This window comes from Rattus norvegicus, chromosome 2 (assembly GCF_036323735.1).
Source record: "Rattus norvegicus strain BN/NHsdMcwi chromosome 2, GRCr8, whole genome shotgun sequence".
Classification (NCBI taxonomy): Eukaryota; Metazoa; Chordata; class Mammalia; order Rodentia; family Muridae; genus Rattus; species Rattus norvegicus.
Window position 1 is genome coordinate 133,049,179 of NC_086020.1, and position 14,517 is coordinate 133,063,695.

Consider the following 14,517-nt stretch of genomic DNA (forward strand, 5'->3'; position numbering starts at 1 on the left):
TTACAGGTGTTCTCCAGTATATCTTTAAGGCAGATATTTATGTTTGTACTCAATTCCTCTATCATCATCATGAGACGTGATTTTTAAATTCAAATCTTGCTTTTTTGTGATTGGGTATTTAGAATTTTCTTTCTTTTCTTTTATTTTTATCGAATATTTTTTACTTACATATCAACAATTATTCCCTTTCCTGGGTCCCTGTCCATAAGCCACCTATCTTACCTCCCATCCCCTTCTTCTATTAGGGTGCTCTCCCTCCCCAGCTACACTCTTATCTCCCCCCTAACATTCACCTTCACTGGGGGTGGGGGAAGAGTTCAGCCTTGGCAGGACCAAGGTCTTCTCCTCCCATTGGTGTCCAACAAGTCCATTTTCTGGTACATATGAAGCTGGAGCCATGGGCCTGTCCATGTGTAGTCTTTAAGTAAAGAATTAGTCCCTGAGAGCTCTGGTTTATTGGAATTGTTGTTATAGGGTTTCCTAGCCCCTTCAGCTGCCTCAACCCTTTCTCTAATTCCTCCAAAACGGATCCTTTTCTCACTCCAATGTTTGGCTTCTAGCATTAAGCTCTGTATTTGACCAGCTTCAGCTGAGCCTCTCAGAAGAAAGCTATACCAGCCTCTTCTCAGCATGCATTCTTGGCTATATATACATATATATATACACACACACACACACACACACACACACCCACACACACACACACACACGCAAAAACACACACACATATACATGGGTTATATACCCAGGTGGAGCAGGATTTGAATGGCGATTCCTTCAGTCTCTGCTACAAATTTTGGTTCCATATCCCATCCTGTGAATATTTTTGTTCTCAAGTTTAAGAAGTACTAAAGCATCTGTACTTTGGTCGTTCTTCTTCTTGAGCTTCCTGTGGTCTGTGGATTATATCTTGGGTAATTTGAAATTTTCAGATATTATCAATTTATCAGTGAGTACAAACCATGTGTGATTTTTGGTGATTTGGTTACGTTGCCCAGGATGATATTTTCTAGTTGCATCCATTTGCCTATGAATTTCATGGAGTCATTGTTTATGAGTGCTGAATATTACTAAATTGTTTAGATGTTCCACATTTTCTATATACATTTCACTGTTGAAGGGAATCTAGTTTCTTTCTTGTTTTTGCACTTATACCTAAGGCTGCTATGAACATAGTGGAGCATGTGTCCTTGTTGTATGTTAGAGCATCATTTCAGGCACATACCCAAAAGGGGTATAGCTGGGTATTCAGTTAATACAATATCCAATTTTCTGAGGAAACTCTAGATTGATTTCCAGAGTGGCTGTACCAGCTTGCAATCCCACCAACAACAGAGGAGTGCTCCTCTATCTCCACATCTTTTGTCTCCTGGATTTTTGATCTTAGTCCTTCTAATTGATGTGTGGAGGAATCACATGGTTGTTTTGATTTGCATTAACCTGATGACTAAAAATATTGAACATTTCTTTGGGTGCTTCTCAGCCATTTGATACTCCTCAGCTGAAAATGTTTTACTTAGCTCTCTATGTCATTTTTTAATAGGATTATTTGGCTCTCTAGAGTCTAACTTCTTAGATTCTTTGGATATTTTTGATATTAGTGCTCTTTAAAATATAGGATTGGTAAAGATATTTTTCCAATCTCTTGGCTGCCATTTTGTCCTAATGACTGTGTCCTTTGCCGTACATTAGCTTTGCAGTTTCCCGAGGTCCCATTTGTAGATTCTTGACCTTAGAGCATAGGTCATTGTTTTGTTTAGGAAATTTTCTCCAGTGCCTATGTGCTTGAGGCTCTTCCCCACTTTTTCTTCTATTAGTTTGAGTGTATCTGGTTTTATGTGGAGGTCCTTGATGCACTTAGACTTAAGCTTTGTACAGGGCTATAAAACTGTATTGATTTGTGTTGGGGATTTAGCTCAGTGTTAGAGCGCTTGCCTAGCAAGTGCAAGGCCCTGGGTTCGGTCCCCAGCTCTGAAAAAAAAAAAAGAAAAAAAAAGAAAAAAGAGAAAAAAGTATCAATTTTTCATTCTTCTACATGCTGACCTCCAGTTGAACCAGCACCATTTGTTGTTCTACAGGATGGTTTTTGCTCCTTTGTCAAAGATCAAGTGACCATAGGTTCAATTCTGGGTATTTAACTATATTCCACTGATCTACATACCTGTCTCTGTAAAGTAATATGTAGTTTTTATCGCTATTGCTCTGAAATATTGCTTCAGGTCAGAGATGGTGATTCTCCCAGAAGTTTTTTTTTTTTTTAATTGCTCAGGATCCTTTTAGCTATGCTGGGTCTTTTGGTATTCCAAATGAATTTTCAATTTGTTCTTCCTAACTCTATGAATAATCGAGTTGGAATTTTAATAGGGATTGCATTAAATTGGTAGATTGCTTTTGGCAAAATGGCCACTTTTACTATATTAATTCTGCCAATCCATGAGCATGGGAATTCTTTCCATCTTCTGAGATCATCTTCAAATTCTTTCTTCAGAGACTTGAAGTTCTTCTAATACAGATCTTTCACATGCATTGTTAGAGTCACACTGACGTATTTTATATTATTTGGGACTATTTTGAGGGGCGTTATCTCCTTAATTTCTGTTTCAGCCTGTTTATCCTTTGAGTAGAGGAAGGTTACTGATTTGTTTGATTTAATTTTATACCCAGCCACATTGTTGAAGTTGGTTATCAGGCTTGGTAATTCTCTGGTGAACATATTGGGTCATTTAAGTAAAGCATTATATCATCTAAACATAGTGATATTTTGACTCCTTCCTTTCAAATCTGTATCCCTTTGACCTCCTTTTGTTGTCTGATTGCTCTGTCTAAGACTTTGAGTAGTATATTTGAATAAGTAGGGAGAAAATGGGCAGCCTTGTCTAGTCCCTGGTTTTGGTGGGATTGCTTCAAGTTTCTGTCCATTCATTTTGATGTTGGCTACTGGTTTGCTCTATTGCCTTCATTAGGTTTAGGACTTTTTGTAGTGGGAGAACTGTGTTCTGATGATACCAAGTACCCTTGGTTTCTGTTGCTTCTATTCTTGTGCTTGCCTATTGCCATCTGGTTATCAGTACTGCTACCAGCCCATTGCTGAGTATGACTGGAGCCTGGCTCTCCTATGATCCTGGTTTTGTCAGAACTCCCCAGAGTTCAGCTGTCTCTGTGATTCTGTGATTCTCATATCCTGTGATCCTGAGGTCCTGAGATCCTGGGTATGTAGAGGTCCTTGGAGTCAAGTATTCTCACAGTGTTGCAAGAGTAGGTGAGGAACCAGATTCCTGGGTTTATTTCAGTCAGTGGAGCAACTTGGAATTAACCCATTTCTCTGGCTGGGCAGGGTTCTGTGTTTCCTTGATTACTATGTAGTCCTAGTTATGCTGTGTATTGGGAAAAATGTTATGGCCTCAAATGTAATCTTGAATTTATCAGAGCTCCAGTGGTCCTGGTTGTGTGAGATCTCCTGGCCGTCAAGCTTCCTTTGTGATCCTGGGATCCTGAGATCCTGTGAATTTCAGAGCCTCTGGGAGTTGGGTTCCCTCTGGCTGTTGTAATAGTGGATTCAGAGCCAGCACACCTGGTGAGCTCTGTGTCCAGGATCAGGCCATGTTCAGCTGTTCCACTGGTTCGGCCGGGGTTCCTCTGTCTCTAGATCCCGGGGGATCCTATTCCTCCAGGTGTTGGATTACATGTTTTGGCCTCTCCTGTCATCCTGTTGGTTTCAAAGCACCTTGGAGTCAGGCTTCCTCTGGGTGTTGTGGAACAGGGTGCAGAGCCAGCACACAATGTCTGCTCATTGCCAGTTTATTCACAATATTTAGGAAATGGAAACAGTGTAATTGTTTTTAGACTATTTCTTAGACAAAATTGTGATACACATATACTGTAGAAGTCCATTCAATTGGAAAAACCTGAAACGACACTTGAAAATAAATTGATAGACCTACAAAAAAGCCATTGTTTTAAGTTGGTAAAGTTGGTATCCCAAACACATAATGGCAAATACTGAATATTCCCTCTCATCTATGATTGTTAGCTCCAAATCTTACATGTAAACATAAAAGAAGGAAAACTGGAGAAGTCAAAAAAAAAGAGAGACTATTTCATATGGTGTAGAGATTCTATAGAGGGAAACAGCAAGAGAAGTGATAAGAAGCATAAAAATCATATTTGTCTTTTATTTGCAGAAATTACATATATTATACATAATTATGTATATATATATATATATATATATATATATATATATATATATAAACACACACACACACATACTCACATACACAAACAGACACATAGAGAAACTAACAGAAGTTATGAAGCCAATGGATTTAACAGATATTTATATAACATTTCATCCTAACATGAAAGAATATACCTTTTTCTCAGCCCCTCATTGTACCTTCTAGAAAATTGACCATAGAATCAGTCACAAATTAGTCCTCAATAGATACAAGAAGATTGAAATAATCCCATGCATCCTATCAGATAACCACAGAATGAGAATTGTCTTCAATAACAATATAAACAACAGAAATCCCACTTATACATGAAAATGGAACAATATTCTACTCAATGGTGATTTGGACAAGGAAGAAATTAGAAAGAAATTAAAGACTATTTAGAATTTGATGAAAATGAAGACACAACATACCCAAACTTATGGGACACAATGGAAGCAATGCTAAGAGGAATACTAAAAGATTAGAGTGTCTCCAAAAAGAAACTAGAGAGAGCATACACTACCAGGTTGAGAGCACGCCTAAAGGCTCTAGAACAAAAAGAAGCAAATACACACAAGAGCAGTAAAAGGCAGGAAAAAAACCTCAAAGTCAGGCCTGAAATCAACAAAGTAGAAACAAAAAGAACTATACAAAGAATCAACAAAACCTGGAACTGGTTCTTTAAGAAAATGAGCAAGATAGATAAACCCTTAACCAGACTAACCAGAGGGCATAGAGTGTATCCAAATTTAAAAAAATCATAAATCAAAAGAGAGACAAAACAACAGAATCTGATGAAATTCCAAAAAAAATTACTAGATCCTACTACAAAAACCTATATTAAAAAAACTGGAAAATTTGGATGAAATGGACAATTATTCTAGACAGATACCAGGTACCAAAATTAAATTGGGATCAGACAAGCCACCTAAACAGTCCCACAACTCCTAACCACATAGAAGCAGTCATTAAAAGTGACAGTCAAAAAAAATATCAGGACAACATAAGTTAATGTAGAATTCTATCAAACATTCATAGGAGACCTCATACCAAAACTGTCCAATTATTCCACAAAATAGAAACAGAAGGAGCATTACCCAATTCCTTCTATGAAATCACAATTATGTTTATATGTAAACCACATAAGGACTCAACAAAGAGAACTTTAGACCAATTTCCCTCTTAATATCAATGCAAAAAACTCAATAAAATTCTATCAAACTAAATCCAAGGACACATGAAAATGATCATCCATAATGACTAAGTAGGATTCATTCCATGGATGCAGGGATGGTACAATATAGGGAAATCTATCAACTTTATCTACTATATAAACAAATTCAAAGGAAAAAACAAACATGAACATCTCATTAATTGCTGAGATAACATTTGACAAAATTCAACACCCCTTCATGATAAAAGCCTTGGAAAGATCAGGAATACAAGCCCCATACCTAAACATAGTAAAGGCAATAGACAGCAAACCAGTACCTAACATCAAACTAAGTGGAGAGAGACTTGAAGCAATTTCACTAAAACCAGGGACTAGACAAGGTTTCCCTCTCTCTCACTACTTATTCAATATAGTACTCAAAGTCCTAGCTAGAGCTGTCAGACAACAATATGAGGTCAAAGGGATGCAAGTTGGAAACGAAAAATTCAAAATATTATTTGCAAAAGATTAAGAGTATATTTAAGTGACTCTGAAAGTTCCACCAGAGAAGAACTATGCCTAATTAACAACTTCAGCAAAGTGCCTGGGTGTAAAATTAACTCAAACAAATCAGTAGTCTTCCTCTGCTCAAAGGATAAATAGGCTGGGAAAGAAATTAGGGAAATTACACTCTTCAAAATAGCCACAAATTACATGAATTACTTCTGTGTTACACTAACCAAGCAAGTGAAAGTCTGGATGACAAGAACTTCAAGTCTCTGAAGAAAGAACTGAAGAAGATCGCAGAAGATGGAAAAATCACCCATGCTCATGGATTGAATATAGTAAAAATGGCCATTTTGCCAAAAGCAATCTATAGATTCAATGCAATCCCCATCAAAATTCCAATTCATTGCTTCCTAGAGCTATTAGATAGAACAATTTTCAAACTCATTTGGAATAAAAAAAGTCCCAAGATAGTGAAAAGTAACCTCAACAATAAAGGAGCTCCTAGGGGAATCACCATCCCTGACCTAATGCAGTATTACAGAGCAATAGTCATGAAAACTAAATTTTATTGGCACATAGACAGCCAGGTAGATCAATGTAATATAACTGAAGACCCAGAAAGGAACCCACACACCTAAGTTCACTTATCTTTGACAAATGAGCCAAAATCATCCAATGGAAAAAGATAGCATTTTCAACAAATGGTGCTGGTTCAACTGGAGGTCACCATATAGAAGATTGCAAATAAATCCATTCTTATTGCCATATGTAAAGCTCAAGTCCAAGTGAATCAAGGATCTCCACATCAAATCAGATACACTGAAAGTAATAGAAGAAAAAATGGGGAAGGTCTCCGAGGATATGAGTACTGGAAAAATTTCCTGAACAAAAAATCAATGACTTATACTCTAAGATCAAGAATCAATAAACGGGACTTTATTAAACTGCAAAGGTTCTGTAAGGCAAACAAAAACAAACAAACAAACAAACAAACAAAAAACACTGTGATTAGAACTAAATGGCAACCATTAGATTGGGAAAAGATCCTTACCAGTCCTCCATCTGATAGAGGGCTAATATCCAATATATACAAAGAACTCAAGAACTTAGACTCTAAAAATCCAATACCCATACTGGAAATGGGTATAGAGCTAAACAAAATTCTCTGATGAGAAATATTGAATGTCTGAGAAGTACCTAATGAAATGTTCAACTTGAAATTCATAAGCACGTGACAGAAACTAGAAAATATCATACTTAGTGAGATAACTCAATCACAAAAATGCACACATGGTTTATACTCAATGATAACTGGATATTAGCCTCCAAAAAAATCAAATTATACAAAATAAAATCCACAGAGTACATGAAGAACAAGAAATAGAACAACCCAAGTGAAAATGCTTCAGTCCTTCTTAAAAGTCGAGACAAAAGTATTCATAGGAGGAGCTATGGAGACAAAGATTGGAGCAGAAACTGAAGGAATGGCCATTCATATCCTGTCCTACAGGATCTAGCCCATACATATACAGTCACAAAAGTAGACAATATTGAAGCCAAGAAGTACATGCAGACAAGAATCTGATGTAGCTGTCACCTGAGAGCCAAAGCATGACAAATACAGAGGCGAATCCTAGCTGTAAACCATTGAACTCGGAAGAGGGTCCCCAATTGAGGAGTTATAGAAAGTATTGAAGGAGGTGAAGTGCCTTGTAACCATATAAGAACAACAATACCAATCAACCCGAGCTCTCAGGGACTAAATCACTACCCAAAAAATACACATGGACAGACTTATGGCTCCATTTACATTTGTAACAGAAAAATGGCCATGTTGGGCAACAACGGGAGGAAAAGATGGTTTTCCTTCTACAGCTGGACCCTGCAGTATAGGGGAATTTCAGGGCAGGGAGATGGTATGGGGTGGGTTGTTTGGGGAAGGGAAAACCCTTATAGAAAAGTGGAGCAAGTGTAAATAACAATATCCAATTAAAAATTTATAATTCTCTACCTAAATTATATTTTGATTTTAACATGCTTTATCACCAGAAAATCATCCTGTCTAATCTAGAATATCTTCCTTAATGCTTAACACCTTAAATTGGATTATGAGACTATAACTCTTCTTTAACCTCATCAGAGCTATGAGATTGAGTTAAATATTGCCTGAATATGTAAGTAGCACATATATGTTGCTTCCAAAACTTATATAATTAGTACAAATAGCTAACTGCCTTGACCATGGTCTGTATTTCTTATAAAGTTGGAGCATCTGTCTTTAGCCTTCTGGTCCAGAACAATATGATAGATATCAAGTGAAGCCAAAATTATGAATGGCTAATTTACCCTGTCTTGGCAGAGCTAAGTGTGGTGAGACAGTAGTGTGTGGATGGGTTGGGAAGCTCCATCACAGATACAGGGCAGAGGGGTAGGGACAGGGGCGTTTGCAGAGATGATACTGGGAAGGGAGATAGCATTTGAAATGTAAGTATATAAAATAATACATATATTTTATGCTGTATTTTCATGCATAGAAAATCTAGGGCTTGAATAAAGTTCTGATGATCTTTCTGAAATCCTGGCTGAAACAAGTTCATCAGAAATCAGTAGCTATTCCTGAAGCAAGTCTCTAGAAACAGCATCAGGAGGCAGAGTCAGTCAGGAAAACTCAAGAGTAGGTCTTTTCAGCATCCCCAAGGATGTGTCTTGCCAGAGCAGCAACTTGGTGTTTCTTTCTGCAATATAAGGATCTTACAACAAAATTTTTAGTAATATAAAGATATTCATATGGATTGTGCAAAGTACGCAGATCAGTTAAGTGTGAATTTTTGCTCCCTGTTTGAGAAGATGAAAGACAACTGTCTTTTTATGAATTAATTTGAACACTAACCAAATGTAATAGATCACCATTCATACTATGTGAAATACAGCATGCTAATTCTTAAGGATTCTGTAACCAATGAGATTTATTGGATAGTTTTAGCTGAATTTTGGCTAGAAACTTTTTTTTTTGGTTCTTTTTTTCGGGGCTGGGGACCGAACCCAGGGCCTTGCGCTTCCTAGGTAAGCGCTCTACCACTGAGCTAAATCCTCAGCCCCTAGAAACTTTTTTTTTATGTGTAAACAGTTTTATTGCTGCTCATGTGAAGGAATCAGGATATCATCTTACCTATCCTGTTTGGTCTTCTTGAATTTTTCTTTCCTGTTTGTAGTCAAAATCTTCAGGGGGTCTTGCTATATCTTATCTAATTGTATCTCTTTGGGAGAGATCCAAAACCTTTTCTTATTTTCAGTTAACACAAATATGAAACCTCTTTCTCTAAATAGCATGTCCTTGGCCCAGCCACACAAAATCATTAAAAATATAGATTGATTCATATTAGCAGCCACCTGTTTTTTAGGCTTCCTCTATCATGACTTCTGTCACAGTAGATTTGTAATACCATAACCACCAAACTTATAATTATCTTGGTTTTAGAAATCAAAACAATTTAAAGCAATTCTAAACAAATAATAATATCTGTTGAGAAAGCAGGCCTCCAAATTTCTTGCTGTTCCACCCCTAACTTATTTGTAGATCAAAGGCCTGAGTTGTTTTATTTATGCATACATAGTTAAAAACAAGGAATTTTCATTCATTCTCCCCTTTGGGGATTAATATTTTTGTAGAGGTATAAATATATATTTTATCATCTTCCTCTTTACATGAATTGAATTAATACCTTTTCCTACTTAATTTCAATTAAGTGTTTTCTATTAACTTTATAAGACTATTCTCAAGCTGACAGTGTCATATGCAATGATAAGCAAGCCTAGGATTCCTGTAGGACTCTCATTTAAAGAACCCAAGTTCTTGCTAAGGATAAAGTCTTAAATATCCATCAATTCCTCCATTTCTCTATTATATTTAGATTTGTTCTCAGTGTCCTGCCCTCTCCTCAGCAGCAACTGCCTGATATTTGCTGCCTGCCTTCTCACAGCAGGAGCTCTTAGCATTCACAACATAAGCTTTTGCAGAACCTGAGAGAGTGGATGAATCAATAGCCCACTGCTCATATGGTTGACCTGGGTGTGTCCCAGTCTTAAGGCATGAACCCCAGAATTATTCATGCCAAGCTAGCACAGTCTTTAGTCCTAGTCCAAAACCCATGCAGCTAGGGCAAAAATCATGCAGCTCTGCTAGGAATCCAGATCTTCCCACCACTTAACCTTAAGGAATAGGTCATGTTTTACATTCAGGAATATCCAATTAATTTATAAGAGTGAGTTATCACTTACACATTGAACAATATCTGTTTCTGTACCCAGCAAATCCTACTCAAGTGATCCCAAAAGCTAATGGGCTGATGCACATTCTTCCTACCAACCCCAATGCTTCCTATTCTCAAGTGAAAGACAGATACAAAGAGTCTTTGTTTTTATATGCCTTTAACATCTCAATGGCGAGAGGACTTTCTAACCTACAAGTGCCTAAACTGTCCCCTCTGATATCCCCACGTTATTACTTGCTAAAGTCTATATTCGTCTTTGTTGCCCTGGACCCCATTGGGCAGCCCCCCCTGGGCCAGCATTTTCTCTGCCTGTTACATGTCAGCTGCTTCTCTGTCCTGAACCTCTCTCCACTGCATTTGTCCTGGTGAATCTCCATGCCTCCTTCTCCCTGGTCCTTTTTCCAAGCATCCTAAATCTGCCTAGACCCTGGCTATCAACATCTTTATTTACCAATCAGAACCAAGTAAGACAGGGTTCCTAATTCCTAAGTTCAGGACACTACAATAATCATGAGAATAAAACAGCTACTATAACAATTTGTATAGGGTTTGTCTGAGAACAATTTCCCCCAAATCAGAAAGAGATACATACATTGTAAACTATTAGAAGCATAGACAACATCAAGTAGACACATAATAATAAAAGACTAACTGAAGAGGGAATGAAAATTGGAAAAATTTGTGAAAGAAAAAAATCCAAGTCACATATAAAGCTGACTGCATTAGAACAACACCTGAAATTTCAATTGACATTGTAAAATATAGTTGGGCCTGGATCAACCTCCTCCATATTGTCAAAGAATACAGATACTAGCCTAGACTTTGAGCCAAAGTATAATTCATATAAACCAAAAGGGAGAAACATTACATAATGTTTTTGTTTCTTTCTTTTTTTTTTTTTCGGAGCTGTGGACCTAACCCAGGGCCTTGTGCTTCCTAGGTAAGCGCTCTACCACTGAGCTAAATACCCAGCTCTTGAAACATTACATAATGTAATTAACAGAACGCCGTTTCTCATTAACAATCTTGGTCTACAAAAGGAAAACAGCAGTCTGAAGAAAAGGTATATACTGAAGAGAACAAAAATGATAAATAACCCTGTACCCATTCATTAAAAAAGGGGGAAAAGTATGGCAACAAAATATCAAAGACTCATATATACTGCTCATTAATAACGCTAAGCATTAACTGTCTCAAATCAATAATAAACAGACTATCAGTTTGGATTCCAAAAGGGGTTTCATCTTTCTCCTACATCCAAAAAATACACTTGTTTTAGATACAATTGTATACACTTGCTCACTATGTAATTGCCTACATTTCTTTGTGTAAGTTTCAGGTCCCTCTTAGTTTTACATGTTCATTTGTGTTGTTCTTGTTCAGTTAATGTTTTAAGGGAACATTTAGGGTCACTTTTGTTTACTGTCAAAGAATCTTCAGAAAGAGAACTTTGACTACTTAACTACTAATGTGTGTCCCCTGGCCTCATTCATGTGTAATATTTTCCCACTTGTTTACAAATGCTATACGAAACAAGACTCCATTGAGTATGACCTAAGATGTGCACAGCAAGCCATTGGTTCCATAATAGTTGATAAGTACCTAGGGATGGGCAGCACACACTTTAAGGAAACTCTAGGAAATAGAATGATTACCATCCTTGCAAAAATAAGGCCATCACTGCTAAACGTTCTTCACTTAACTCAGGATGGAAAGCATTCTCTTATTACTTGCAATATCAACTTTTCACATTTCAGACTACAGTCAATGAAAGCTAATTGCAGATGTGGAAAGAAGAAAAATAAGTAGCCAAAAATGAAGGAATCATATATTTATTTTATATTATACTAGGAAAATGAATTTATCTTGTCATAGAGGAGTGAAATTGTGTGATTTGGACAAGTGAAAGGACTTACATGAATAGTCTTAAAGAGAAATATCAAGACATAAAATGTTGAAATTTAAAGGGGTACTTTGGAATAACATTTTTTTCTGAGAAAGCAAATGGAAGACCCAGAACAAAGTTCAATTCTGTGGAAAGGAAAATACATTTAAGTCTATTCAAAGAGCAGTTGGTTACAATTGATTTGTTAGTGTCACTCATTGCACCTATACTGATATCCTACCATACTAGTTATTGTCATATTTCATAGGTGTTCAAGGTGGGTACAACTATCAGTTGCTTTCCTAACATGCCAACCTACATACTGTTTTACCTACCTTAGAAACTTGACTTAAAGATAGAGGTTTCTAGACATATCCATCTAGAATCAGTTGCCTGCTGAGACATCCCTGTAAGTTTTATTTGGCAACAGGCACTCAAGCCCCGAAACTTGACAGGAATCCAAGTGCTAACGAAAGCATCATATTTTGGGAAAAATCACTTGAAATATTGAACAATTGGAAGAATTTCTCTCAAAATGATTGAAATCATGGCTAGTACAAAAAAATCTAGTCAGATTTAAGGAGCTATTGAGGTCATAAACCTTAATATTTATCACATAAATTTACTAAGTCATCAAGTTCCTTACAGCATTCTACATATTAATATTATTTCCATCAATAAGTGGGGTCATCATCCATCATCAAAGAAGCTTCTTTGTACCGAAAACGGAGAGCATTCCAGAAAACGATGAAGAAATAAGGAAATTGTGGAAAATCTACCACTAGTGAATTTATGTACATTATGGCTAAACTCTCTGGAGCTCAGGGAACATTGTAGAAGGGGGGTTAGTGTAAAAGTCAGCATACTTGAAAGTCTGTTTGGAAATTTCCTTTCATAAAATTAGGTGGAAAACCACAATAACAGCAGTATCAATGTAGTATTAAGGCAATAGTTAAAATTTCATGTTTCAAAAGTTATGTGCAGCTAAAGGTGACTACCAGAATATTAATTTTTTCAGCAAATATCTGCATATTGATTGTCTAATACACACTTAACTTCATGAAAACCATATTCACAAACACAGGAAAATGTTCTCAACTCGTAATCATATTTTTAGATGCAGATATATATATAAATAAATACATATATAAAACAATATTCAAATGAATTAGAGATTGCAGGGAAGGAAGACAAAAATTCAGCCTACAGCGCTATAAATCAATTTTCAATAAAAGTGAAAAAATAATAGTAATAAATGAAAACATTTTGAACTTAAAATAATACTCCTATCAGGAGGGACCAAGAAGCAGTAATTATGGAAATTATGAATTATTTTACTGGAGGTTTTCTCTAAGATTTCCATATCTCCAATGTATTTAAGACCCTTTTGAGATAGACAAACCATGAATAAAGAATATTTCATGTTGAGGTCTCTGGTTATGAAGAGAGATACAACAAATATGCTGTATGCTTCTGTGCACTTCTGAGTGTATGTAATGCAGCTTTCAGCTTATTGAAATTTAAGAGCCTCCAGCGTTTTACTCTCTCTTCTCTTCTTCTCTTCTCTTCTCTTCTCTTCTCTTCTCTTCTCTTCTCTTCTCTTCTGTTCTCTTCTGTTCTCTTCTCTTCTCTTCTCTTCTCTCTTCTCCTCTCTCTCTCTCTCTCTCTCTCTCTCTCTCTCTCTCTCTCTCTCTCTCTCTCTCTTTCTGTCACAAGATCTCTTTTTAATCATTACTGAACAACATGTCAGGAAATTCTGGCCAAATGCCTTCTCTTAACTTCTTAATGTCTCCAACTCTACTCTCCATCCAGGTAGAAGCTTCTGGTCTAGAGATGCTGGTGCTACAATACCCAGTTTTGCTTGTTTCTTAATGTATGTTTTTATAACCCAAATTAATTTCACATTTCAATTGCTAAGGCACTTATGTTTTCAGGTCATTTTGTGTATTCTAAAAACCATAATCCACCTCTAATTTCAACAAGTGTGATGATTAATTTTGTTAATGGAATTTTATTTAGTTTTTTATGGCACTGGATTCGAGGCATAACTCTGAGAGATTTTTAATGTCATTAGTTTCTGGCCATACTTTGGTAACTGAGGTGGGAAAACTAGTACTAGAAGTGGGCTGTAGAGGCAGAGACTGAAAAATGCCATTTTCCAAAGACTATGGAGAATCATGAACAAGGCACACTGTAGTGTAAGCAATAACACAATTTAATAAAATTTATTATAATAGCAAATATATAAACTACAGCATAAAATAAGAATAATTAGGGAAACTATTTGTAACTAATATGGTGAAATATAAAGCAGAAGTAGGATCTTGTAATAATATCTTCTGCTATGATTTAGTGGGAGGTAGACAGGAACATAAGAATAGAATGACCTTAGAACGTCTTCAGTCATACTCTACCACTTATATGTGGTGGTTGTTTTGTTCTGTCCTGCTAAACGAAACAAAAAATGTCATTGTTAGACAA

General features: G+C 36.4%; 2 protein-coding genes across 8 annotated transcripts in view; one reads left to right on the plus strand and one right to left on the minus strand.

Moving 5' to 3' along the window:
- The window catches only part of Tgap1l12 (GTPase activating protein testicular GAP1 like 12), a 697,215-nt gene that overhangs the window by 164,589 nt on the left and 518,109 nt on the right, over positions 1-14,517 (plus strand). The window lies entirely within an intron of this gene.
- Positions 14,234-14,517, minus strand: part of Tgap1l3 (GTPase activating protein testicular GAP1 like 3) — a 61,623-nt gene continuing 61,339 nt past the window's right edge. For 3 of the 4 annotated variants that reach the window (XM_039103640.2, XM_039103639.2, XM_039103642.2), the window contains one exon: positions 14,234-14,484. The gene's annotated coding sequence lies outside the window, so the exon portion shown is untranslated. The remainder of the gene's footprint in view (positions 14,485-14,517) is intronic. The other variant, XM_039103641.2, reaches the window with a different exon arrangement.